This window comes from Phalangium opilio, unplaced genomic scaffold, assembly GCF_054372755.1.
Source record: "Phalangium opilio isolate 3A_F unplaced genomic scaffold, DU_Popi_V2 ptg000352l_1, whole genome shotgun sequence".
Lineage (NCBI taxonomy): Eukaryota > Metazoa > Arthropoda > Arachnida > Opiliones > Phalangiidae > Phalangium > Phalangium opilio.
Window position 1 is genome coordinate 9136237 of NW_028324228.1, and position 27461 is coordinate 9163697.

General features: G+C 38.7%; 7 non-coding genes across 7 annotated transcripts; all 7 read right to left on the reverse strand.

Annotated features, from left to right (window-relative positions):
* Nucleotides 1-315: 315 nt before the first annotated feature.
* On the reverse strand, nucleotides 316-388 carry TRNAN-GUU (transfer RNA asparagine (anticodon GUU)). The gene has a single exon. It is a non-coding gene; the product is annotated as a tRNA-Asn (tRNA).
* A 7261-nt stretch (nucleotides 389-7649) lies between these two features.
* On the reverse strand, nucleotides 7650-7722 carry TRNAN-GUU (transfer RNA asparagine (anticodon GUU)). The gene has a single exon. It is a non-coding gene; the product is annotated as a tRNA-Asn (tRNA).
* A 661-nt stretch (nucleotides 7723-8383) lies between these two features.
* Nucleotides 8384-8456, reverse strand: TRNAN-GUU (transfer RNA asparagine (anticodon GUU)). The gene has a single exon. It is a non-coding gene; the product is annotated as a tRNA-Asn (tRNA).
* A 74-nt stretch (nucleotides 8457-8530) lies between these two features.
* Nucleotides 8531-8603, reverse strand: TRNAN-GUU (transfer RNA asparagine (anticodon GUU)). The gene has a single exon. It is a non-coding gene; the product is annotated as a tRNA-Asn (tRNA).
* Nucleotides 8604-9780: 1177 nt separating this feature from the next.
* Nucleotides 9781-9853, reverse strand: TRNAN-GUU (transfer RNA asparagine (anticodon GUU)). Its single transcript has one exon. It is a non-coding gene; the product is annotated as a tRNA-Asn (tRNA).
* A 2566-nt stretch (nucleotides 9854-12419) lies between these two features.
* Nucleotides 12420-12492, reverse strand: TRNAN-GUU (transfer RNA asparagine (anticodon GUU)). Its single transcript has one exon. It is a non-coding gene; the product is annotated as a tRNA-Asn (tRNA).
* A 3007-nt stretch (nucleotides 12493-15499) lies between these two features.
* TRNAN-GUU (transfer RNA asparagine (anticodon GUU)) lies at nucleotides 15500-15572 on the reverse strand. The gene has a single exon. It is a non-coding gene; the product is annotated as a tRNA-Asn (tRNA).
* Nucleotides 15573-27461: the final 11889 nt, after the last annotated feature.

Below are 27461 nucleotides of genomic sequence, written 5' to 3' on the forward strand. Positions count from 1 at the left end.
ACATCTAAGACCTCACAACACCGCTCCCGGATGGGCTCGAACCACCAACCTTTCGGTTAACAGCCGACGGCGTTAACCATTGCGCAACGGAAGCCCAAAGATAAAATGTTCGTCAGGTATTGTGGAAAAACTTTGGATTTTTACGTTACATGTGAGATTTCACAACACCGCTCCCGGGTGGGCTCGAACCACCAACCTTTTGGTTAACAGCCGAACGCGCTAACCATTGCGCCACGGAAGCCCAAAGATTAAATGTTCGTCAGGTATTGTGGAAAAACTTTGGCATTTGACATTACGTTTGAGATCTCACAACACCGCTCCCGGGTGGGCTCGAACCACCAACCTTTCGGTTAACAGCCGAACGCGCTAACCATTGCGCCACGGAAGCTCAAAAATTAAACGGTCGTCAGGTATTGTGGAAAAACTTTGGCTTTTTACGTTACATTTGAGACTTCACAACACGGCAGCCGGGTGGGCTCGAACCACCAACCTTTTGGTTAACATCCGAACGCGCTAACCTTCGAGCCAAGGAAGCTCAGAAATGAAATGGTCGTCAGGTATTGTGGAAAAACTCTGACTTTTTACGTCACATCCGAGACTTCAAACACCGCTCCCGGATGGGCTCGAACCACAAACCTTTTGAATAACAGCTGAATGCGCTAACCATTGCGCCACGGAAGCCCAAAAATTAAATGTTCGTCAGATATTTTTAAAACTCTGAATTTTACGTTACATCTATGACCTCACAACACCGCTCCCGGATGGGCTCGAACCACCAACCTTTCGGTTAACAGCCGACGGCGTTAACCATTGCGCAACGGAAGCCCAAAGATTAAATGTTCGTCAGGTATTGTGGAAAAACTTTGGATTTTTACGTTACATGTGAGATCTCACAACACCGCTCCCGGGTGGGCTCGAACCACCAACCTTTCGGTTAACAGCCGAACGCGCTAACCTTCGAGCCAAGGAAGCTCAGAAATGAAATGTTCGTCAGGTATTGTGGAAAAACTCTGACTTTTTACGTCACATCCGAGACTTCAAAACACCGCTCCCGGATGGGCTCGAACCACAAACCTTTTGAATAACAGCTGAACGCGCTAACCATTGCGCCACGGAAGCCCAAAAATTAAATGGTCGTCTGGTATTGTGGAAACACTTTGGCTTTTTACGTTACATGTGAGAGCTCACAACACCGCTCCCGGGTGGGCTCGAACCACCAACCTTTCTGTTAACAGCCGAACGCGCTAACCATTGCGCCACGGATGCCCAAAAATTAAATGTTCGTCAGTTATTTTTAAAAAACTCTGAATTTTACGTTACATCTAAGACCTCACAACACCGCTCCCGGATGGGCTCGAACCACCAACCTTTCGGTTAACAGCCGACGGCGTTAACCATTGCGCAACGGAAGCCCAAAGATGAAATGTTCGTCAGGTATTGTGGAAAAACTTTGGATTTTTACGTTACATGTGAGATTTCACAACACCGCTCCCGGGTGGGCTCGAACCACCAACCTTTTGGTTAACAGCCGAACGCGCTAACCATTGCGCCACAGAAGCCCAAAGATTAAATGTTCGTCAGGTATTTTTAAAAAACTCTGAATTTTACGTTACATCTAAGACCTCACAACACCGCTCCCGGATGGGCTCGAACCACCAACCTTTCGGTTAACAGCCGACGGCGTTAACCATTGCGCAACGGAAGCCCAAAGATAAAATGTTCGTCAAGTATTGTGGAAAAACTTTGGATTTTTACTTTACATGTGAGATTTCACAACACCGCTCCCGGGTGGGCTCGAACCACCAACCTTTTGGTTAACAGCCGAACGCGCTAACCATTGCGCCACGGAAGCCCAAAGCTTAAATGTTCGTCAGGTATTGTGGAAAAACTTTGGCATTTGACATTACGTTTGATATCTCACAACACCGCGCCCGGGTGGGCTCGAACCACCAACCTTTCGGTTAACAGCCGAACGCGCTAACCATTGCGCCACGGAAGCTCAAAAATTAAACGGTCGTCAGGTATTGTGGAAAAACTTTGGCTTTTTACGTTACATTTGAGACTTCACAACACGGCAGCCGGGTGGGCTCGAACCACCAACCTTTTGGTAAACATCCGAACGCGCTAACCTTCGAGCCAAGGAAGCTCAGAAAAGAAATGGTCGTCAGGTATTGTGGAAAAACTCTGACTTTTTACGTCACATCCGAGACTTCAAAACACCGCTCCCGGATGGGCTCGAACCACAAACCTTTTGAATAACAGCTGAATGCGCTAACCATTGCGCCACGGAAGCCCAAAAATTAAATGTTCGTCAGATATTTTTAAAAAACTCTGAATTTTACGTTACATCTATGACCTCACAACACTGCTCCCGGATGGGCTCGAACCACCAACCTTTCGGTTAACAGCCGACGGCGTTAACCATTGCGCAACGGAAGCCCAAAGATTAAATGTTCGTCAGGTATTGTGGAAAAACTTTGACTTTTTACGTCACATCTGAGACCTCAAAACACCGCTCCCGGATGGGCTCGAACCACCAACCTTTCGGTTAACAGCCGAACGCGCTAACCATTGCGCCACGGAAGCTCAAAAATTAAATGGTCGTCAGGTATTGTGGAAAAACTTTGACTTTTTCCGTCACATCTGAGACCTCACAACACCGCTCCCGGATGGGCTCGAACCACCAACCTTTCGGTTAACAGCCGACGGCGTTAACCATTGCGCAACGGAAGCCCAAAGATTAAATGTTCGTCAGGTATTGTGGAAAAACTTTGGATTTTTACGTTACATGTGAGATCTCACAACACCGCTCCCGGGTGGGCTCGAACCACCAACCTTTCGGTTAACAGCCGAACGCGCTAACCTTCGAGCCAAGGAAGCTCAGAAATGAAATGGTCGTCAGGTATTGTGGAAAAACTCTGACTTTTTACGTCACATCCGAGACTTCAAAACACCGCTCCCGGATGGGCTCGAACCACAAACCTTTTGAATAACAGCTGAACGCGCTAACCATTGCGCCACGGAAGCCCAAAAATTAAATGGTCGTCTGGTATTGTGGAAACACTTTGGCTTTTTACGTTACATGTGAGAGCTCACAACACCGCTCCCGGGTGGGCTCGAACCACCAACCTTTCTGTTAACAGCCGAACGCGCTAACCATTGCGCCACGGATGCCCAAAAATTAAATGTTCGTCAGTTATTTTTAAAAAACTCTGAATTTTACGTTACATCTAAGACCTCACAACACCGCTCCCGGATGGGCTCGAACCACCAACCTTTCGGTTAACAGCCGACGGCGTTAACCATTGCGCAACGGAAGCCCAAAGATGAAATGTTCGTCAGGTATTGTGGAAAAACTTTGGATTTTTACGTTACATGTGAGATTTCACAACACCGCTCCCGGGTGGGCTCGAACCACCAACCTTTTGGTTAACAGCCGAACGCGCTAACCATTGCGCCACAGAAGCCCAAAGATTAAATGTTCGTCAGGTATTTTTAAAAAACTCTGAATTTTACGTTACATCTAAGACCTCACAACACCGCTCCCGGATGGGCTCGAACCACCAACCTTTCGGTTAACAGCCGACGGCGTTAACCATTGCGCAACGGAAGCCCAAAGATAAAATGTTCGTCAAGTATTGTGGAAAAACTTTGGATTTTTACTTTACATGTGAGATTTCACAACACCGCTCCCGGGTGGGCTCGAACCACCAACCTTTTGGTTAACAGCCGAACGCGCTAACCATTGCGCCACGGAAGCCCAAAGCTTAAATGTTCGTCAGGTATTGTGGAAAAACTTTGGCATTTGACATTACGTTTGAGATCTCACAACACCGCGCCCGGGTGGGCTCGAACCACCAACCTTTCGGTTAACAGCCGAACGCGCTAACCATTGCGCCACGGAAGCTCAAAAATTAAACGGTCGTCAGGTATTGTGGAAAAACTTTGGCTTTTTACGTTACATTTGAGACTTCACAACACGGCAGCCGGGTGGGCTCGAACCACCAACCTTTTGGTTAACATCCGAACGCGCTAACCTTCGAGCCAAGGAAGCTCAGAAAAGAAATGGTCGTCAGGTATTGTGGAAAAACTCTGACTTTTTACGTCACATCCGAGACTTCAAAACACCGCTCCCGGATGGGCTCGAACCACAAACCTTTTGAATAACAGCTGAATGCGCTAACCATTGCGCCACGGAAGCCCAAAAATTAAATGTTCGTCAGATATTTTTAAAAAACTCTGAATTTTACGTTACATCTATGACCTCACAACACTGCTCCCGGATGGGCTCGAACCACCAACCTTTCGGTTAACAGCCGACGGCGTTAACCATTGCGCAACGGAAGCCCAAAGATTAAATGTTCGTCAGGTATTGTGGAAAAACTTTGACTTTTTACGTCACATCTGAGACCTCAAAACACCGCTCCCGGATGGGCTCGAACCACCAACCTTTCGGTTAACAGCCGAACGCGCTAACCATTGCGCCACGGAAGCTCAAAAATTAAATGGTCGTCAGGTATTGTGGAAAAACTTTGACTTTTTCCGTCACATCTGAGACCTCACAACACCGCTCCCGGATGGTCTCGAACCACCAACCTTTCAGTTAACAGCCGAACGCGCTAACCATTGCGCCACGGAAGCCCAAAGATTAAATGTTCGTCAGGTATTGTGGAAAAACTTTCGCATTTGACATTACGTTTGAGATCTCACAACACCGCTCCCGGGTGGGCTCGAACGACCAACCTTTCGGTTAACAGCCGAACGCGCTAACCATTGCGCCACGGAAGCTCAAAAATTAAACGGTCGTCAGGTATTGTGGAAAAACTTTGGCTTTTTACGTTACATTTGAGACTTCACAAGACGGCAGCCGGGTGGGCTCGAACCACCAACCTTTCGGTTAACATCCGAACGCGCTAACCTTCGAGCCAAGTAAGCTCAGAAATAAAATGGTCGTCAGGTATTGTGGAAAAACTCTGACTTTTTACGTCACATCCGAGACTTCAAAACACCGCTCCCGGATGGGCTCGAACCACAAACCTTTTGAATAACAGCTGAATGCGCTAACCATTGCGCCACGGAAGCCCAAAAATTAAATGTTCGTCAGATATTTTTAAAAACTCTGAATTTTACGTTACATCTATGACCTCACAACACCGCTCCCGGATGGGCTCGAACCACCAACCTTTCGGTTAACAGCCGACGGCGTTAACAATGCGCAACGGAAGCCCAAAGATTAAATGTTCGTCAGGTATTGTGGAAAAACTTTGGATTTTTACGTTACATGTGAGATCTCGCAACACCGCTCCCGGGTGGGCTCGAACCACCAACCTTTCGGTTAACAGCCGAACGCGCTAACCTTCGAGCCAAGGAAGCTCAGAAATGAAATGGTCGTCAGGTATTGTGGAAAAACTCTGACTTTTTACGTCACATCCGAGACTTCAAAGCACCGCTCCCGGATGGGCTCGAACCACAAACCTTTTGAATAACAGCTGAACGCGCTAACCATTGCGCCACGGAAGCCCAAAAATTAAATGGTCGTCGGGTATTGTGGAAACACTTTGGCTTTTTACGTTACATGTGAGAGCTCACAACACCGCTCCCGGGTGGGCTCGAACCACCAACCTTTCTGTTAACAGCCGAACGCGCTAACCATTGCGCCACAGAAGCCCAAAGACTAAATGTTCGTCAGGTATTTTTAAAAAACTCTGAATTTTACGTTACATCTAAGACCTCACAACACCGCTCCCGGATGCGCTCGAACCACCAACCTTTCGGTTAACAGCCGACGGCGTTAACCATTGCGCAACGGAAGCCCAAAGATTAAATGCTCGTCAGGTATTGTGGAAAAACTTTGGATTTTTACGTTACATATGAGATTTCACAACACGGCTCCTGGGTGGGCTCGAACCACCAACCTTTCGGTTAACAGCCGAACGCGCTAACCATTGCGAAACGGAAGCCCAAAGATTAAATGTTCATCAGGTATTGTGGAAAAACCTTGGCTTTTTACGTTACATTTGAGACTTCACAACACGGCTCCTGGGTGGGCTCGAACCACCAACCTTTCGGTTAACAGCCGAACGCGCTAACCATTGCGCCACGGAAGCCCGAAGATTAAATGTTCGTCAGGTATTGTGGAAAAACCTTGGCTTTTTACGTTACATTTGAGACTTCACAACACGGCTCCTGGGTGAGCTCGAACCACCAACCTTTCGGTTAAAAGCCGACGGCGTTAACCATTGCGCAACGGAAGCCCAAAGATAAAATGTTCGTCAGGTATTGTGGAAAAACTTTGGCATTTGACATTACGTTTGAGATTTCACAACACCGCTCCCGGATGGGCTCGAACCACAAACCTTTTGAATAACAGCTGAACGCTCTAACCATTGCGCCACGGAAGCCCAAAAATTAAATGTTCGTCAGTTATTTTTAAAAAACTCTGAATTTTACGTTACATCTAAGACCTCACAACACCGCTCACGGATGGGCTCGAACCACCAACCTTTCGGTTAACAGCCGAACGCGCTAACCATTGCGCCACGGAAGCCCAAAAATTAAATGGTCGTCGGGTATTGTGGAAACACTTTGGCTTTTTACGTTACATGTGAGAGCTCACAACACCGCTCCCGGGTGGGCTCGAACCACCAACCTTTCGGTTAACAGCTGAACGCGCTAACCATTGCGCCACGGAAGCCCAAAGATTAAATGTTCGTCAGGTATTGTGGAAAAACCTTGGCTTTTTACGTTACATTTGAGACTTCACAACACGGCTCCTGGGTGGGCTCGAACCACCAACCTTTCGGTTAACAGCCGAACGCGCTAACCATTGCGCCACGGAAGCCCAAAGATTAAATGTTCGTCAGGTATTGTGGAAAAACTTTGACTTTTTACGTCACATCTGAGACTTCACAACACCGCTCCCGGATGGGCTCGAACCACAAACCTTTTGAATAACAGCTGAACGCTCTAACCATTGCGCCACGGAAGCCCAAAAATTAAATGTTCGTCAGTTATTTTTAAAAAACTCTGAATTTTACGTTACATCTAAGACCTCACAACACCGCTCACGGATGGGCTCGAACCACCAACCTTTCGGTTAACAGCCGAACGCGCTAACCATTGCGCCACGGAAGCCCAAAAATTAAATGGTCGTCGGGTATTGTGGAAACACTTTGGCTTTTTAAGTTACATGTGAGAGCTCACAACACCGCTCCCGGGTGGGCTCGAACCTCCAACCTTTCGGTTAACAGCTGAACGCTCTAACCATTGCGCCACGGAAGCCCAAAGATTAAATGTTCGTCAGGTATTGTGGAAAAACCTTGGCTTTTTACGTTACATTTGAGACTTCACAACACGGCTCCTGGGTGGGCTCGAACCACCAACCTTTCGGTTAACAGCCGAACGCGCTAACCATTGCGCCACGGAAGCCCAAAGATTAAATGTTCGTCAGGTATTGTGGAAAAACCTTGGCTTTTTACGTTACATTTGAGACTTCACAACACGGCTCCTGGGTGAGCTCGAACCACCAACCTTTCGGTTAACAGCCGACGGCGTTAACCATTGCGCAACGGAAGCCCAAAGATAAAATGTTCGTCAGGTATTGTGGGAAAACTTTGGATTTTTACGTTACATATGAGATTTCACAACACCGCTCCCGGGTGGGCTCGAACCACCAACCTTTCGGTTAACAGCCGAACGCGCTAACCATTGCGCCACGGAAGCCCAAAGATTAAATGTTCGTCAGGTATTGTGGAAAAACTTTGGCATTTGACATTACGTTTGAGATCTCACAACACCGCTCCCGGGTGGGCTCGAACCACCAACCTTTCGGTTAACAGCTGAACGCGCTAACCATTGCGCCACGGAAGCTCAAAAATTAAACGGTCGTCAGGTATTGTGGAAAAACTTAGGCTCTTTACGTTACATTTGAGACTTCACAACACGGCAGCCGGGTGGGCTCGAACCATCAACCTTTTGGTTAACATCCGAACGCGCTAACCTTCGAGCCAAGGAAGCTCAGAAATGATATGGTCGTCAGGTATTGTGGAAAAACTCTGACTTTTTACGTCACATCCGAGACTTCAAAACATCGCTCCCGGATGGGCTCGAACCACAAACCTTTTGAATAACAGCTGAACGCGCTAACCATTGCGCCACGGAAGCCCAAAAATTAAATTTTCGTCAGATATTTTTAAAAAACTCTGAATTATACGTTACATCTACGACCTTACAACACCGCTCCCGGATGGGCTCGAACCACCAACCTTTCGGTTAACAGCCGACGGCGTTAACCATTGCGCAACGGAAGCCCAAAGATTAAATGCTCGTCAGGTATTGTGGAAAAACTTTGGATTTTTACGTTACATGTGAGATCTCACAACACCGCTCCCGGGTGGGCTCGAACCACCAACCTTTCGGTTAACAGCCGAACGCGCTAACCATTGCGCCACGGAAGCCCAAAGATTAAATGTTCGTCGGGTATTGTGGAAACACTTTGGATTTTTACGTTACATGTGAGATCTCACAACACCGCTCCCGGGTGGGCTCGAACCACCAACCTTTCGGTTAACAGCCGAACGCGCTAACCATTGCGCCACGGAAGCCCAAAGATTAAATGTTCGTCGGGTATTGTGGAAACACTTTGGCTTTTTACGTTACATGTGAGAGCTCACAACATCGCTCCCGGGTGGGCTCGAAACACCAACCTTTCGGTTAACAGCCGAACCTGCTAACCATTGCGCCACGGAAGCCCAAAGATTAAATGTTCGTCAGGTATTGTGGAAAAACCTTGGCTTTTTACGTTACATTTGAGACTTCACAACACGGCTCCTGGGTGGGCTCGAACCACCAACCTTTCGGTTAAAGGGTATGAGAAGCTTCGTTTGAAAAACCTCTGATTTATATAGCAAAAGATAGAATTAATTACTGTGAATTCAAAAATATCAAGCGTTTAATTCTCCGATTTCTAGTTATTTGGCAATATGCGTTTGAAAATGCTTCATATGAAATTATTTAAAATCCACTTTTTAAAAGTTTTTAAGAAAGGCTACGTTTTCTTGTTTCTGACGTCACGCACGCGAGATGGTGCCACTCTCTCCGCTATCAAAGCATAGACAGAGCACGAGACGGGTAGCGCTCGCGCTCGCTCGAATAGGTTTGCCCGTGTGATGTCATAAACCAACCGAACAAGCTGACAAGACAAAATGATTTATATATCGAAGCTGAGTTTTCGTGATTTTCCAATGGATTTTAAAAATAGAAACTTTGGTTCAATTATATTAAAAACTTTATATTTTGAAAGTAGAGACTTGAAAGTGTAATATAATACCACTTTCGTGCTAAAATATGATATGAAATTGTAAATTCCCATACCCTTTAACAGCCGAACGCGCTAACCATTGCGCCACGGAAGCCCAAAAATTAAATGGTCGTCGGGTATTGTGGAAACACTTTGGCTTTTTACGTTACATGTGAGACTTCAAAACACCACTCCCGGATGGGCTCGAACCACAAACCTTTTGAATAACAGCTGAACGCGCTAACCATTGCGCCACGGAAGCCCAAAAATTAAATGTTCGTCAGATATTTTTAAAAAACTCTGAATTTTACGTTACATCTAAGACCTCACAACACCCCTCCCGGATGGGCTCGAACCACCAACCTTTCGGTTAACAGCCGACGGCGTTAACCATTGCGCAACGGAAGCCCGAAGATTAAATGCTCGTCAGGTATTGTGGAAAAACTTTGGATTTTTACGTTACATGTGAGATCTCACAACACCGCTCCCGGGTGGGCTCGAACCACCAACCTTTCGGTTAACAGCCGAACGCGCTAACCATTGCGCCACGGAAGCCCAAAGATTAAATGTTCGTCAGGTATTGTGGAAAAACTTTGACTTTTTACGTCACATCTGAGACTTCACAACACCGCTCCCGGATGGGCTCGAACCACAAACCTTTTGAATAACAGCTGAACGCTCTAACCATTGCGCCACGGAAGCCCAAAAATTAAATGTTCGTCAGTTATTTTTAAAAAACTCTGAATTTTACGTTACATCTAACACCTCACAACACCGCTCACGGATGGGCTCGAACCACCAACCTTTCGGTTAACAGCCGAACGCGCTAACCATTGCGCCACGGAAGCCCAAAAATTAAATAGTCGTCGGGTATTGTGGAAACACTTTGGCTTTTTACGTTACATGTGAGAGCTCACAACACGGCTCCTGGGTGGGCTCGAACCACCAACCTTTCGGTTAACAGCCGAACGCGCTAACCATTGCGCCACGGAAGCCCAAAGATTAAATGTTCGTCAGGTATTGTGGAAAAACCTTGGCTTTTTACGTTACATTTGAGATTTCACAACACGGCTCCTGGGTGGGCTCGAACCACCAACCTTTCGGTTAACAGCCGAACGCGCTAACCATTGCGCCACGGAAGCCCAAAGATTAAATGTTCGTCAGGTATTGTGGAAAAACCTTGGCTTTATACGTTACATTTGAGACTTCACAACACCGCTCCCGGGTGGGCTCGAACCACCAACCTTTCTGTTAACAGCCGAACGCGCTAACCATTGCGCCACAGAAGCCCAAAGATTAAATGTTCGTCAGGTATTTTTAAAAAACTCTGAATTTTACGTTACATCTAAGACCTCACAACACCGCTCCCGGATGGGCTCGAACCACCAACCTTTCGGTTAACAGCCGAACGCGCTAACCATTGCACCACGGAAGCTAAAAATTAAATGTTCGTCAGTTACTTTTAAAAAACTCTGAATTTTACGTTACATCTAAGACCTCACAACACCGCTCCCGGATGGGCTCGAACCACCAACCTTTCGGTTAACAGCCGACGGCGTTAACCATTGCGCAACGGAAGCCCAAAGATAAAATGTTCGTCAGGTATTGTGGAAAAACTTTGGATTTTTACGTTACATGTGAGATTTCACAACACCGCTCCCGGGTGGGCTCGAACCACCAACCTTTCGGTTAACAGCCTAACGCGCTAACCATTGCGCCACGGAAGCCCAAAGAGTAAATGTTCGTCAGGTATTGTGGAAAAACTTTGGCATTTGACATTACGTTTGAGATCTCACAACACCGCTCCCGGGTGGGCTCGAACCACCAACCTTTCGGTTAACAGCCGAACGCGCTAACCATTGCTCCAAGGAAGCTCAAAAATTAAACGGTCGTCTGGTATTGTGGAAAAACTTTGGCTTTTTACGTTACATTTGAGACTTCACAACACGGCAGCCGGGTGGGGTCGAACCACCAACCTTTTGGTTAACATCCGAACGCGCTAACCTTCGAGCCAAGGAAGCTCAGAAATGAAATGGTCGTCAGGTATTGTGGAAAAACTCTGACTTTTTACGTCACATCCGAGACTTCAAAACACCGCTCCCGGATGGGCTCGAACCACAAACCTTTTGAATAACAGCTGAACGCGCTAACCATTGCGCCACGGAAGCCCAAAAATTAAATGTTCGTCAGATATTTTTAAAAAACTCTGAATTTTACGTTACATCTAAGACCTCACAACACCGCTCCCGGATGGGCTCGAACCACCAACCTTTCGGTTAACAGCCGACGGCGTTAACCATTGCGCAACGGAAGCCCATAGATTAAATGCTCGTCAGGTATTGTGGAAAAACTTTGGATTTTTACGTTACATGTGAGATCTCACAACACCGCACCCGGGTGGGCTCGAACCACCAACCTTTCGGTTAACAGCCGAACGCGCTAACCATTGCGCCACGGAAGCCCAAAATTAAATGTTCGTCAGGTATTGTGGAAAAACTTTGACTTTTTACGTCACATCTGAGACCTCAAAACACCGCTCCCGGATGGGCTCGAACCACCAACCTTTCGGTTAACAGCCGAACGCGCTAACCATTGCGCCACGGAAGCTCAAAAATTAAATGGTCGTCAGGTATTGTGGAAAAACTTTGACTTTTTACGTCACATCTGAGACTTCACAACACCGCTCCCGGATGGGCTCGAACCACAAACCTTTTGAATAACAGCTAAACGCGCTAACCATTGCGCCACGAAAGCCCAAAAATTAAATGTTCGTCAGTTATTTTTAAAAAACTCTGAATTTTACGTTACATCTAAGACCTCACAACACCGCTCCCGGAAGGGCTCGAACCAACAACCTTTCGGTTAACAGCCGACGGCGTTAACCATTGCGCCACGGAAGCCCAAAGATTAAATGTTCGTCAGGTATTGTGGAAAAACTTTGGATTTTTACGTCACATCTGAGACTTTACAACACCGATCACGGATGGGCTCGAACCACCAACCTTTCGGTTAACAGCCGAACGCGCTAACCATTGCGCCACGGAAGCCCAAAAATTAAATAGTCGTCGGGTATTGTGGAAACACTTTGGCTTTTTACGTTACATGTGAGAGCTCAAAACACCGCTCCCGGGTGGGCTCGAACCACCAACCTTTCGGTTAACAGCCGAACGCGCTAACCATTGCGCCACGGAAGCCCAAAGATTAAATGTTCGTCAGGTATTGTGGAAAAACCTTGGCTTTTTACGTTACATTTGAGACTTCACAACACGGCTCCTGGGTGGGCTCGAACCACCAACCTTTCGGTTAACAGCCGAACGCGCTAACCATTGCGCCACGGAAGCCCAAAGATTAAATGTTCGTCAGGTATTGTGGAAAAACCTTGGCTTTTTACGTTACATTTGAGATTTCACAACACGGCTCCTGGGTGGGCTCGAACCACCAACCTTTCGGTTAACAGCCGAACGCGCTAACCATTGCGCCACGGAAGCCCAAAGATTAAATGTTCGTCAGGTATTGTGGAAAAACCCTGGCTTTTTACGTTACATTTGAGACTTCACAACACCGCTCCCGGGTGGGCTCGAACCACCAACCTTTCTGTTAACAGCCGAACGCGCTAACCATTGCGCCACAGAAGCCCAAAGATTAAATGTTCGTCAGGTATTTTTAAAAAACTCTGAATTTTACGTTACATCTAAGACCTCACAACACCGCTCCCGGATGGGCTCGAACCACCAACCTTTCGGTTAACAGCCGAACGCGCTAACCATTGCGCCACGGAAGCTAAAAATTAAATGTTCGTCAGTTACTTTTAAAAAACTCTGAATTTTACGTTACATCTAAGACCTCACAACACCGCTCCCGGATGGGCTCGAACCACCAACCTTTCGGTTAACAGCCGACGGCGTTAACCATTGCGCAACGGAAGCCCAAAGATAAAATGTTCGTCAGGTATTGTGGAAAAACTTTGGATTTTTACGTTACATGTGAGATTTCACAACACCGCTCCCGGGTGGGCTCGAACCACCAACCTTTCGGTTAACAGCCTAACGCGCTAACCATTGCGCCACGGAAGCCCAAAGAGTAAATGTTCGTCAGGTATTGTGGAAAAACTTTGGCATTTGACATTACGTTTGAGATCTCACAACACCGCTCCCGGGTGGGCTCGAACCACCAACCTTTCGGTTAACAGCCGAACGCGCTAACCATTGCTCCAAGGAAGCTCAAAAATTAAACGGTCGTCAGGTATTGTGGAAAAACTTTGGCTTTTTACGTTACATTTGAGACTTCACAACACGACAGCCGGGTGGGGTCGAACCACCAACCTTTTGGTTAACATCCGAACGCGCTAACCTTCGAGCCAAGGAAGCTCAGAAATGAAATGGTCGTCAGGTATTGTGGAAAAACTCTGACTTTTTACGTCACATCCGAGACTTCAAAACACCGCTCCCGGATGGGCTCGAACCACAAACCTTTTGAATAACAGCTGAATGCGCTAACCATTGCGCCACGGAAACCCAAAAATTAAATGTTCGTCAGGTATTGTGGAAAAACTTTGACTTTTTACGTCACATCTGAGACCTCACAACACCGCTCCCGGATGGGCTCGAACCACGAACCTTTCGGTTAACAGCCGAACGCGCTAACCATTGCGCCACGGAAGCTCAAAGATTAAATGTTCGTCAGGTATTGTGGAAAAACTTTGGCATTTGACATTACGTTTGAGATCTCACAACACCGCTCCCGGGTGGGCTCGAACCACCAACCTTTCGGTTAACAGCCGAACGCGCTAACCATTGCGCCACAGAAGCTCAAAAATTAAACGGTCGTCAGGTATTGTGGAAAAACTTTGGCTTTTTACGTTACATTTGAGACTTCACAACACGGCAGCCGGGTGGGCTCGAATCATCAACCTTTTGGTTAACATCCGAACGCGCTAACCATCGAGCCAAGGAAGCTCAGAAATGAAATGGTCGTCAGGTATTGTGGAAAAACTCTGACTTTTTACGTCACATCCGAGACTTCAAAACACCGCTCCCGGATGGGCTCGAACCACAAACCTTTTGAATAACAGCTGAACGCGCTAACCATTGCGCCACGGAAGCCCAAAAATTAAATGTTCGTCAGATATTTTTAAAAAACTCTGAATTTTACGTTACATCTAAGACCTCACAACACCGCTCCCGGATGGGCTCGAACCACCAACCTTTCGGTTAACAGCCGACGGCGTTAACCATTGCGCAACGGAAGCCCAAAGATTAAATGCTCGTCAGGTATTGTGGAAAAACTTTGGATTTTTACGTTACATGTGAGATCTCACAACACCGCACCCGGGTGGGCTCGAACCACCAACCTTTCGGTTAACAGCCGAACGCGCTAACCATTGCGCCACGGAAGCCCAAAATTAAATGTTCGTCAGGTATTGTGGAAAAACTTTGACTTTTTACGTCACATCTGAGACCTCACAACACCGCTCCCGGATGGGCTCGAACCACCAACCTTTCGGTTAACAGCCGAACGCGCTAACCATTGCGCCACGGAAGCTCAAAAATTAAATGGTCGTCAGGTATTGTGGAAAAACTTTGACTTTTTACGTCACATCTGAGACTTCACAACACCGCTCCCGGATGGGCTCGAACCACAAACCTTTTGAATAACAGCTAAACGCGCTAACCATTGCGCCACGAAAGCCCAAAAATTAAATGTTCGTCAGTTATTTTTAAAAAACTCTGAATTTTACGTTACATCTAAGACCTCACAACACCGCTCCCGGAAGGGCTCGAACCAACAACCTTTCGGTTAACAGCCGACGGCGTTAACCATTGCGCCACGGAAGCCCAAAGATTAAATGTTCGTCAGGTATTGTGGAAAAACTTTGGATTTTTACGTCACATCTGAGACTTCACAACACCACTCCCGGATGGGCTCGAACCACAAACCTTTTGAATAACAGCTGAACGCTCTAACCATTGCGCCACGAAAGCCCAAAAATTAAATGTTCGTCAGTTATTTTTAAAAACCTCTGAATTTTACGTTACATCTAAGACCTCACAACACCGCTCCTGAATGGGCTCGAACCACCAACCTTTCGGTTAACAGCCGACGGCGTTAACCATTGCGCAACGGAAGCCCAAAGATTAAATGTTCGTCAGGTATTGTGGAAAAACTTTGGATTTTTACGTTACATGTGAGATCTCAAAACACCGCTCCCGGGTGGGCTCGAACCACCAACCTTTCGGTTAACAGCCGAACGCGCTAACCATTGCGCCACGGAAGCCCAAAATTAAATGTTCGTCAGGTATTGTGGAAAAACTTTGACTTTTTACGTCACATCTGAGACCTCACAACACCGCTCCCGGATGGGCTCGAACCACCAACCTTTCGGTTAACAGCCGAACGCGCTAACCATTGCGCCACGGAAGCTCAAAAATTAAATGGTCGTCAGGTATTGTGGAAAAACTTTGACTTTTTACGTCACATCTGAGACTTCACAACACCGCTCCCGGATGGGCTCGAACCACAAACCTTTTGAATAACAGCTAAACGCGCTAACCATTGCGCCACGAAAGCCCAAAAATTAAATGTTCGTCAGTTATTTTTAAAAAACTCTGAATTTTACGTTACATCTAAGACCTCACAACACCGCTCCCGAATGGGCTCGAACCACCAACCTTTCGGTTAACAGCCGATCGCGCTAACCATTGCGCCACGGAAGCTCAAAAATTAAATAGTCGTCAGGTATTGTAGAAAAACTTTGACTTTTTACCGAATTTAGCTTAAATACTTATAAAATACTCATTAAAAGTAATTTCATCTCGATTGATCAATAAATAAAAATGTACCTCGATTATTAGTACCAATTTCAAAATCGACGTTTCTAGACCAGAAAAGCCCATTTTGAGTTTTTTTCACTATTTTCAAATATAACCAATGAAACCACTATTTTTGTACTTTTTGCTTTAATTCAAGCAAATGTAACGATATTCATTCAAAAAACTGTTCAAATTCAATTTTCAATAAGAAATCGTTGTCACGGATTTTGTATCTTGAAGAGAAAAAACATGCGATTTTTTCGGTACACTTTTTAATGCATTTTTTTCTAGACAAGTTTTTGACCGAATTCAGCTTAATTACCTATAAAATACTCATTAAAAGTGATTTCATCTCGATTGATCAATAAATAAAAATGTACCTCGATTTTTAATAACATTTTCAAAATCGACGTTTCTCGACCAGAGAAGCTCATTTTGAGAATTTTTTCACTATTTTCAAATATAATCACTGAAACCATTATTTTTGTAGTTTTTGCTTTAATCCAAGCAAATGTAACGTTATTCATTCAAAAAACTGTTCCAATTCAATTTTCAATAAGAAATCGTTGTCACGGATTTTGTATCTTGAAGAAAAAAACATGCGATTTTTTCGGTACACTTTTTAATGCATTATTTTCTGGACATATTTATGACCCAATTCAGCTTATTTAACTATAAAATACTCATTAAAAGTGATTTCATCTCGATTGATCAATAAATAAAAATGTACCTCGATTTTTAATAACATTTTCAAAATCGACGTTTCTCGACCAGAGAAGCACATTTTGAGAATTTTTTCACTATTTTCAAATATAATCACTGAAACCATTATTTTTGTACTTTTTGCTTTAATCCAAGCAAATATAACGACATTTATTCAAAAAACTGTTATAATTCAATTTTCAATAAGAAATCGTGTTCACGGATTTTGAATCTTGAAGAAAAAAAACATGCGATTTTTTCGGTACACTTTTTAATGCATTTTTTTCTGGACAAATTTTTGACCGAATTCAGCTTAATTACTTATAAAATACTCATTAAAAGTGATTTCATCTCGATTGATCAATAAATAAAAATGTACCTCGATTTTTAATAACATTTTCAAAATCGACGTTTCTCGACCAGAGAAGCACATTTTGAGAATTTTTTCACTATTTTCAAATATAATCACTGAAACCATAGTTTTTGTACTTTTTGTTTTAATTCATGCAAATGTAACGATATTCATTCAAAAAACTGTTCAAATTCATTTTCAATAAGAAATCGTTGTCACGGATTTTGTATCTTGAAGAAAAAAAACATGCGATTTTTTCGGTACACTTTTGAATGCATTTTTTTCTGGACAAATTTTTGACCGAATTTAGCTTAAATTCTTATAAAATACTCATTAAAAGTGATTTCATCTCGATTGATCAATAAATAAAAGTGTACCTCGATTATTAGTACCATTTTCAAAATCGACGTTTCTCGACCAGAAAAGCACATTTTGAGGTTTTTTTTCACTATTTTCAAATATAACCAATGAAACCATTATTTTTGTACTTTTTGCTTTAATTCAAGCAAATGTAACGATATTCATTCAAAAAACTGTTCAAATTCAATTTTCAATAAGAAATCGTTGTCACGGAGTTTGTATCTTGAAGACAAAAAACATGCGATTTTTTCGGTACACTTTTGAATGCATTTTTTTCTGGACAAATTTTTGACCGAATTATGCTTATTTACCTATAGCATTCTCATTAAAAGGGATTTCATCTCGATTGATCAATAAATAAAAATGTACCTCGATTTTTAATAACATTTTCAAAATCGACGTTTCTCGACCAGAGAACCACATTTTGAGAGTTTTTTCACTATTTTCAAATATAATCACTGAAACCATTATTTTTTTACTTTTTGCTTTAATTCAAGCAAATGTAACGATATTCATTCAAAAAACTGTTCAAATTCAATTTTCAATAAGAAATCGTTGTCACGGATTTTGTATCTTGAAGAAAAAAAACATGCGATTTTTTCGGTACACTTTTTAATGCATTTTCTTCTGGACAAATTTTTGACCGAATTCAGCTTAATTACGTATAAAATACTCATTAAAAGTGATTTCATCTCTATTGATCATAAATAAAAATGTACCTCGATTATTAGTACCATTTTCAAAATCGACGTTTCTCGACCAGAAAAGCACATTTTTAGTTTTTTTTTCACTATTTTCAGATATAACCAATGAAACCATTATTTTTGTACTTTTTGCTTTAATTCATGCAAATTTAACGATATTCATTCAAAAAACTGTTCAAGTTCAATTTTCAATAAGAAATCGTTGTCACGGATTTTGTATCTTGAAGAAAAAACATGCGATTTTTTCGGTACACTTTTTAATGCATTTTTTTCTGGACAAAGTTTTGACCGAATTCAGCTTAATTACCTTTAAAATACTCATTAAAAGTGATTTCATCTCCATTGATCAATAAATAAAAATGTACCTCGATTTATAATAACATTTTCAAAATCGACGTTTCTCGACCAGAAAAGCACATTTTGAGTTTTTTTTTCACTATTTTCAAATTTAACCAATGAAACCATTATTTTTGTACTTTTTGCTTTAATTCAAGCAAATGTAACGATATTCATTCAAAAAACTGTTCAAATTCAATTTTCAATAAGAAATCGTTGTCACGGATTTTGTATCTTGAAGAAAAAAAACATGCGATTTTTTCGGTACACTTTCTAATGCATTTTCTTCTGGACAAATTTTTGACCGAATTCAGCTTAATTACGTATAAAATACTCATTAAAAGTGATTTCATCTCTATTGATCATAAATAAAAATGTACCTCGATTATTAGTACCATTTTCAAAATCGACGTTTCTCGACCAGAAAAGCACATTTTGAGTTTTTTTTCACTATTTTCAAATATAACCAATGAAACCATTATTTTTGTACTTTTTGCTTTAATTCAAGCAAATGTAACGATATTCATTCAAAAAACTGTTCAAATTCAATTTTCAATAAGAAATCGTTGTCACGGATTTTGTATCTTGAAGAAAAAAAATATGCGATTTTTTCGGTACACTTTTTAATGCATTTTTTTCTGGACAAAGTTTTGACCGAATTCAGCTTAATTACCTTTAAAATACTCATTAAAAGTGATTTCATCTCGATTGATCAATAAATAAAAATGTACCTCGATTTTTAATAACATTTTCAAAATCGACGTTTCTCGACCAGAGAAGCACATTTTGAGAGTTTTTTCACTATTTTCAAATATAATCACTGAAACCATTATTTTTTTACTTTTTGCTTTAATTCAAGCAAATGTAACGATATTCATTCAAAAAACTGTTCAAATTCAATTTTCAATAAGAAATCGTTGTCACGGATTTTGTATCTTGAAGAAAAAAAACATGCGATTTTTTCGGTACACTTTTTAATGCATTTTTTTCTGGACAAATTTTTGACCGAATTCAGCTTAATTACTTATAAAATACTCATTAAAAGTGATTTCATCTCGATTGATCAAAAATAAAAATGTACCTCGATTATTAGTACCATTTTCAAAATCGACGTTTCTCGACCAGAAAAGCACATTTTGAGTTTTTTTTCACTATTTTCAAATATAATCACTGAAACCATAGTTTTTGTACTTTTTGTTTTAATTCATGCAAATGTAACGATATTCATTCAAAAAACTGTTCAAATTCATTTTCAATAAGAAATCGTTGTCACGGATTTTGTATCTTGAAGAAAAAAAACATGCGATTTTTTCGGTACACTTTTGAATGAATTTTTTTCTGGACAAATTTTTGACCGAATTTAGCTTAAATTCTTATAAAATACTCATTAAAAGTGATTTCATCTCGATTGATCAATAAATAAAAGTGTACCTCGATTATTAGTACCATTTTCAAAATCGACGTTTCTCGACCAGAAAAGCACATTTTGAGGTTTTTTTTCACTATTTTCAAATATAACCAATGAAACCATTATTTTTGTACTTTTTGCTTTAATTCAAGCAAATGTAACGATATTCATTCAAAAAACTGTTCAAATTCAATTTTCAATAAGAAATCGTTGTCACGGAGTTTGTATCTTGAAGACAAAAAACATGCGATTTTTTCGGTACACTTTTGAATGCATTTTTTTCTGGACAAATTTTTGACCGAATTATGCTTATTTACCTATAGCATTCTCATTAAAAGTGATTTCATCTCGATTGATCAATAAATAAAAATGTACCTCGATTTTTAATAACATTTTCAAAATCGACGTTTCTCGACCAGAGAACCACATTTTGAGAGTTTTTTCACTATTTTCAAATATAATCACTGAAACCATTATTTTTTTACTTTTTGCTTTAATTCAAGCAAATGTAACGATATTCATTCAAAAAACTGTTCAAATTCAATTTTCAATAAGAAATCGTTGTCACGGATTTTGTATCTTGAAGAAAAAAAACATGCGATTTTTTCGGTACACTTTTTAATGCATTTTCTTCTGGACAAATTTTTGACCGAATTCAGCTTAATTACGTATAAAATACTCATTAAAAGTGATTTCATCTCTATTGATCATAAATAAAAATGTACCTCGATTATTAGTACCATTTTCAAAATCGACGTTTCTCGACCAGAAAAGCACATTTTTAGTTTTTTTTTCACTATTTTCAGATATAACCAATGAAACCATTATTTTTGTACTTTTTGCTTTAATTCATGCAAATTTAACGATATTCATTCAAAAAACTGTTCAAGTTCAATTTTCAATAAGAAATCGTTGTCACGGATTTTGTATCTTGAAGAAAAAACATGCGATTTTTTCGGTACACTTTTTAATGCATTTTTTTCTGGACAAAGTTTTGACCGAATTCAGCTTAATTACCTTTAAAATACTCATTAAAAGTGATTTCATCTCCATTGATCAATAAATAAAAATGTACCTCGATTTATAATAACATTTTCAAAATCGACGTTTCTCGACCAGAAAAGCACATTTTGAGTTTTTTTTTCACTATTTTCAAATTTAACCAATGAAACCATTATTTTTGTACTTTTTGCTTTAATTCAAGCAAATGTAACGATATTCATTCAAAAAACTGTTCAAATTCAATTTTCAATAAGAAATCGTTGTCACGGATTTTGTATCTTGAAGAAAAAAAACATGCGATTTTTTCGGTACACTTTCTAATGCATTTTCTTCTGGACAAATTTTTGACCGAATTCAGCTTAATTACGTATAAAATACTCATTAAAAGTGATTTCATCTCTATTGATCATAAATAAAAATGTACCTCGATTATTAGTACCATTTTCAAAATCGACGTTTCTCGACCAGAAAAGCACATTTTGAGTTTTTTTTCACTATTTTCAAATATAACCAATGAAACCATTATTTTTGTACTTTTTGCTTTAATTCAAGCAAATGTAACGATATTCATTCAAAAAACTGTTCAAATTCAATTTTCAATAAGAAATCGTTGTCACGGATTTTGTATCTTGAAGAAAAAAAATATGCGATTTTTTCGGTACACTTTTTAATGCATTTTTTTCTGGACAAAGTTTTGACCGAATTCAGCTTAATTACCTTTAAAATACTCATTAAAAGTGATTTCATCTCGATTGATCAATAAATAAAAATGTACCTCGATTTTTAATAACATTTTCAAAATCGACGTTTCTCGACCAGAGAAGCACATTTTGAGAGTTTTTTCACTATTTTCAAATATAATCACTGAAACCATTATTTTTTTACTTTTTGCTTTAATTCAAGCAAATGTAACGATATTCATTCAAAAAACTGTTCAAATTCAATTTTCAATAAGAAATCGTTGTCACGGATTTTGTATCTTGAAGAAAAAAAACATGCGATTTTTTCGGTACACTTTTTAATGCATTTTTTTCTGGACAAATTTTTGACCGAATTCAGCTTAATTACTTATAAAATACTCATTAAAAGTGATTTCATCTCGATTGATCAAAAATAAAAATGTACCTCGATTATTAGTACCATTTTCAAAATCGACGTTTCTCGACCAGAAAAGCACATTTTGAGTTTTTTTTCACTATTTTCAAATATAACCAATGAAACCATAGTTTTTGTACTTTTTGTTTTAATTCATGCAAATGTAACGATATTCATTCAAAAAACTGTTCAAATTCAATTTTCAATAAGAAATCGTTGTCACGGATTTTGTATCTTGAAGAAAAAAAACATGCGATTTTTTCGGTACACTTTTGAATGCATTTTTTTCTGGACAAATTTTTGACCGAATTTAGCTTAAATACTTATAAAATACTCATTAAAAGTGATTTCATCTCGATTGATCAATAAATAAAAGTGTACCTCGATTATTAGTACCATTTTCAAAATCGACGTTTCTCGACCAGAAAAGCACATTTTGAGGTTTTTTTTCACTATTTTCAAATATAACCAATGAAACCATTATTTTTGTACTTTTTGCTTTAATTCAAGCAAATGTAACGATATTCATTCAAAAAACTGTTCAAATTCAATTTTCAATAAGAAATCGTTGTCACGGAGTTTGTATCTTGAAGACAAAAAACATGCGATTTTTTCGGTACACTTTTGAATGCATTTTTTTCTGGACAAATTTTTGACCGAATTATGCTTATTTACCTATAAAATTCTCATTAAAAGTGATTTCATCTCGATTGATCAATAAATAAAAATGTACCTCGATTTTTAATAACATTTTCAAAATCGACGTTTCTCGACCAGAGAACCACATTTTGAGAGTTTTTTCACTATTTTCAAATATAATCACTGAAACCATTATTTTTTTACTTTTTGCTTTAATTCAAGCAAATGTAACGATATTCATTCAAAAAACTGTTCAAATTCAATTTTCAATAAGAAATCGTTGTCACGGATTTTGTATCTTGAAGAAAAAAAACATGCGATTTTTTCGGTACACTTTTTAATGCATTTTCTTCTGGACAAATTTTTGACCGAATTCAGCTTAATTACGTATAAAATACTCATTAAAAGTGATTTCATCTCTATTGATCATAAATAAAAATGTACCTCGATTATTAGTACCATTTTCAAAATCGACGTTTCTCGACCAGAAAAGCACATTTTTAGTTTTTTTTTCACTATTTTCAGATATAACCAATGAAACCATTATTTTTGTACTTTTTGCTTTAATTCATGCAAATGTAACGATATTCATTCAAAAAACTGTTCAAATTCAATTTTCAATAAGAAATCGTTGTCACGGATTTTGTATCTTGAAGAAAAAACATGCGATTTTTTCGGTACACTTTTTAATGCATTTTTTTCTGGACAAAGTTTTGACCGAATTCAGCTTAATTACCTTTAAAATACTCATTAAAAGTGATTTCATCTCCATTGATCAATAAATAAAAATGTACCTCGATTTATAATAACATTTTCAAAATCGACGTTTCTCGACCAGAAAAGCACATTTTGAGTTTTTTTTTCACTATTTTCAAATATAACCAATGAAACCATTATTTTTGTACTTTTTGCTTTAATTCAAGCAAATGTAACGATATTCATTCAAAAAACTGTTCAAATTCAATTTTCAATAAGAAATCGTTGTCACGGATTTTGTATCTTGAAGAAAAAAAACATGCGATTTTTTCGGTACACTTTTTAATGCATTTTCTTCTGGACAAATTTTTGACCGAATTCAGCTTAATTACGTATAAAATACTCATTAAAAGTGATTTCATCTCTATTGATCATAAATAAAAATGTACCTCGATTATTAGTACCATTTTCAAAATCGACGTTTCTCGACCAGAAAAGCACATTTTGAGGTTTTTTTTCACTATTTTCAAATATAACCAATGAAACCATTATTTTTGTACTTTTTGCTTTAATTCAAGCAAATGTAACGATATTCATTCAAAAAACTGTTCAAATTCAATTTTCAATAAGAAATCGTTGTCACGGATTTTGTATCTTGAAGAAAAAAAATATGCGATTTTTTCGGTACACTTTTTAATGCATTTTTTTCTGGACAAAGTTTTGACCGAATTCAGCTTAATTACCTTTAAAATACTCATTAAAAGTGATTTCATCTCGATTGATCAATAAATAAAAATGTACCTCGATTTTTAATAACATTTTCAAAATCGACGTTTCTCGACCAGAGAAGCACATTTTGAGAGTTTTTTCACTATTTTCAAATATAATCACTGAAACCATTATTTTTTTACTTTTTGCTTTAATTCAAGCAAATGTAACGATATTCATTCAAAAAACTGTTCAAATTCAATTTTCAATAAGAAATCGTTGTCACGGATTTTGTATCTTGAAGAAAAAAACATGCGATTTTTTCGGTACACTTTTTAATGCATTTTCTTCTGGACAAATTTTTGACCGAATTTAGCTTAAATACTTATAATATACTCATTAAAAGTGATTTCATCTCGATTGATCAATAAATAAAAGTGTACCTCGATTATTAGTACCATTTTCAAAATCGACGTTTCTCGACCAGAAAAGCACATTTTGAGGTTTTTTTTCACTATTTTCAAATATAACCAATGAAACCATTATTTTTGTACTTTTTGCTTTAATTCAAGCAAATGTAACGATATTCATTCAAAAAACTGTTCAAATTCAATTTTCAATAAGAAATCGTTGTCACGGAGTTTGTATCTTGAAGACAAAAAACATGCGATTTTTTCGGTACACTTTTGAATGCATTTTTTTCTGGACAAATTTTTGACCGAATTTAGCTTAAATTCTTATAAAATACTCATTAAAAGTGATTTCATCTCGATTGATCAATAAATAAAAGTGTACCTCGATTATTAGTACCATTTTCAAAATCGACGTTTCTCGACCAGAAAAGCACATTTTGAGGTTTTTTTTCACTATTTTCAAATATAACCAATGAAACCATTATTTTTGTACTTTTTGCTTTAATTCAAGCAAATGTAACGATATTCATTCAAAAAACTGTTCAAATTCAATTTTCAATAAGAAATCGTTGTCACGGAGTTTGTATCTTGAAGACAAAAAACATGCGATTTTTTCGGTACACTTTTGAATGCATTTTTTTCTGGACAAATTTTTGACCGAATTATGCTTATTTACCTATAGCATTCTCATTAAAAGTGATTTCATCTCGATTGATCAATAAATAAAAATGTACCTCGATTTTTAATAACATTTTCAAAATCGACGTTTCTCGACCAGAGAACCACATTTTGAGAGTTTTTTCACTATTTTCAAATATAATCACTGAAACCATTATTTTTTTACTTTTTGCTTTAATTCAAGCAAATGTAACGATATTCATTCAAAAAACTGTTCAAATTCAATTTTCAATAAGAAATCGTTGTCACGGATTTTGTATCTTGAAGAAAAAAAACATGCGATTTTTTCGGTACACTTTTTAATGCATTTTCTTCTGGACAAATTTTTGACCGAATTCAGCTTAATTACGTATAAAATACTCATTAAAAGTGATTTCATCTCTATTGATCATAAATAAAAATGTACCTCGATTATTAGTACCATTTTCAAAATCGACGTTTCTCGACCAGAAAAGCACATTTTTAGTTTTTTTTTCACTATTTTCAGATATAACCAATGAAACCATTATTTTTGTACTTTTTGCTTTAATTCATGCAAATTTAACGATATTCATTCAAAAAACTGTTCAAGTTCAATTTTCAATAAGAAATCGTTGTCACGGATTTTGTATCTTGAAGAAAAAACATGCGATTTTTTCGGTACACTTTTTAATGCATTTTTTTCTGGACAAAGTTTTGACCGAATTCAGCTTAATTACCTTTAAAATACTCATTAAAAGTGATTTCATCTCCATTGATCAATAAATAAAAATGTACCTCGATTTATAATAACATTTTCAAAATCGACGTTTCTCGACCAGAAAAGCACATTTTGAGTTTTTTTTTCACTATTTTCAAATTTAACCAATGAAACCATTATTTTTGTACTTTTTGCTTTAATTCAAGCAAATGTAACGATATTCATTCAAAAAACTGTTCAAATTCAATTTTCAATAAGAAATCGTTGTCACGGATTTTGTATCTTGAAGAAAAAAAACATGCGATTTTTTCGGTACACTTTCTAATGCATTTTCTTCTGGACAAATTTTTGACCGAATTCAGCTTAATTACGTATAAAATACTCATTAAAAGTGATTTCATCTCTATTGATCATAAATAAAAATGTACCTCGATTATTAGTACCATTTTCAAAATCGACGTTTCTCGACCAGAAAAGCACATTTTGAGTTTTTTTTCACTATTTTCAAATATAACCAATGAAACCATTATTTTTGTACTTTTTGCTTTAATTCAAGCAAATGTAACGATATTCATTCAAAAAACTGTTCAAATTCAATTTTCAATAAGAAATCGTTGTCACGGATTTTGTATCTTGAAGAAAAAAAATATGCGATTTTTTCGGTACACTTTTTAATGCATTTTTTTCTGGACAAAGTTTTGACCGAATTCAGCTTAATTACCTTTAAAATACTCATTAAAAGTGATTTCATCTCGATTGATCAATAAATAAAAATGTACCTCGATTTTTAATAACATTTTCAAAATCGACGTTTCTCGACCAGAGAAGCACATTTTGAGAGTTTTTTCACTATTTTCAAATATAATCACTGAAACCATTATTTTTTTACTTTTTGCTTTAATTCAAGCAAATGTAACGATATTCATTCAAAAAACTGTTCAAATTCAATTTTCAATAAGAAATCGTTGTCACGGATTTTGTATCTTGAAGAAAAAAAACATGCGATTTTTTCGGTACACTTTTTAATGCATTTTTTTCTGGACAAATTTTTGACCGAATTCAGCTTAATTACTTATAAAATACTCATTAAAAGTGATTTCATCTCGATTGATCAAAAATAAAAATGTACCTCGATTATTAGTACCATTTTCAAAATCGACGTTTCTCGACCAGAAAAGCACATTTTGAGTTTTTTTTCACTATTTTCAAATATAATCACTGAAACCATAGTTTTTGTACTTTTTGTTTTAATTCATGCAAATGTAACGATATTCATTCAAAAAACTGTTCAAATTCAATTTTCAATAAGAAATCGTTGTCACGGATTTTGTATCTTGAAGAAAAAAAACATGCGATTTTTTCGGTACACTTTTGAATGCATTTTTTTCTGGACAAATTTTTGACCGAATTTAGCTTAAATACTTATAAAATACTCATTAAAAGTGATTTCATCTCGATTGATCAATAAATAAAAGTGTACCTCGATTATTAGTACCATTTTCAAAATCGACGTTTCTCGACCAGAAAAGCACATTTTGAGGTTTTTTTTCACTATTTTCAAATATAACCAATGAAACCATTA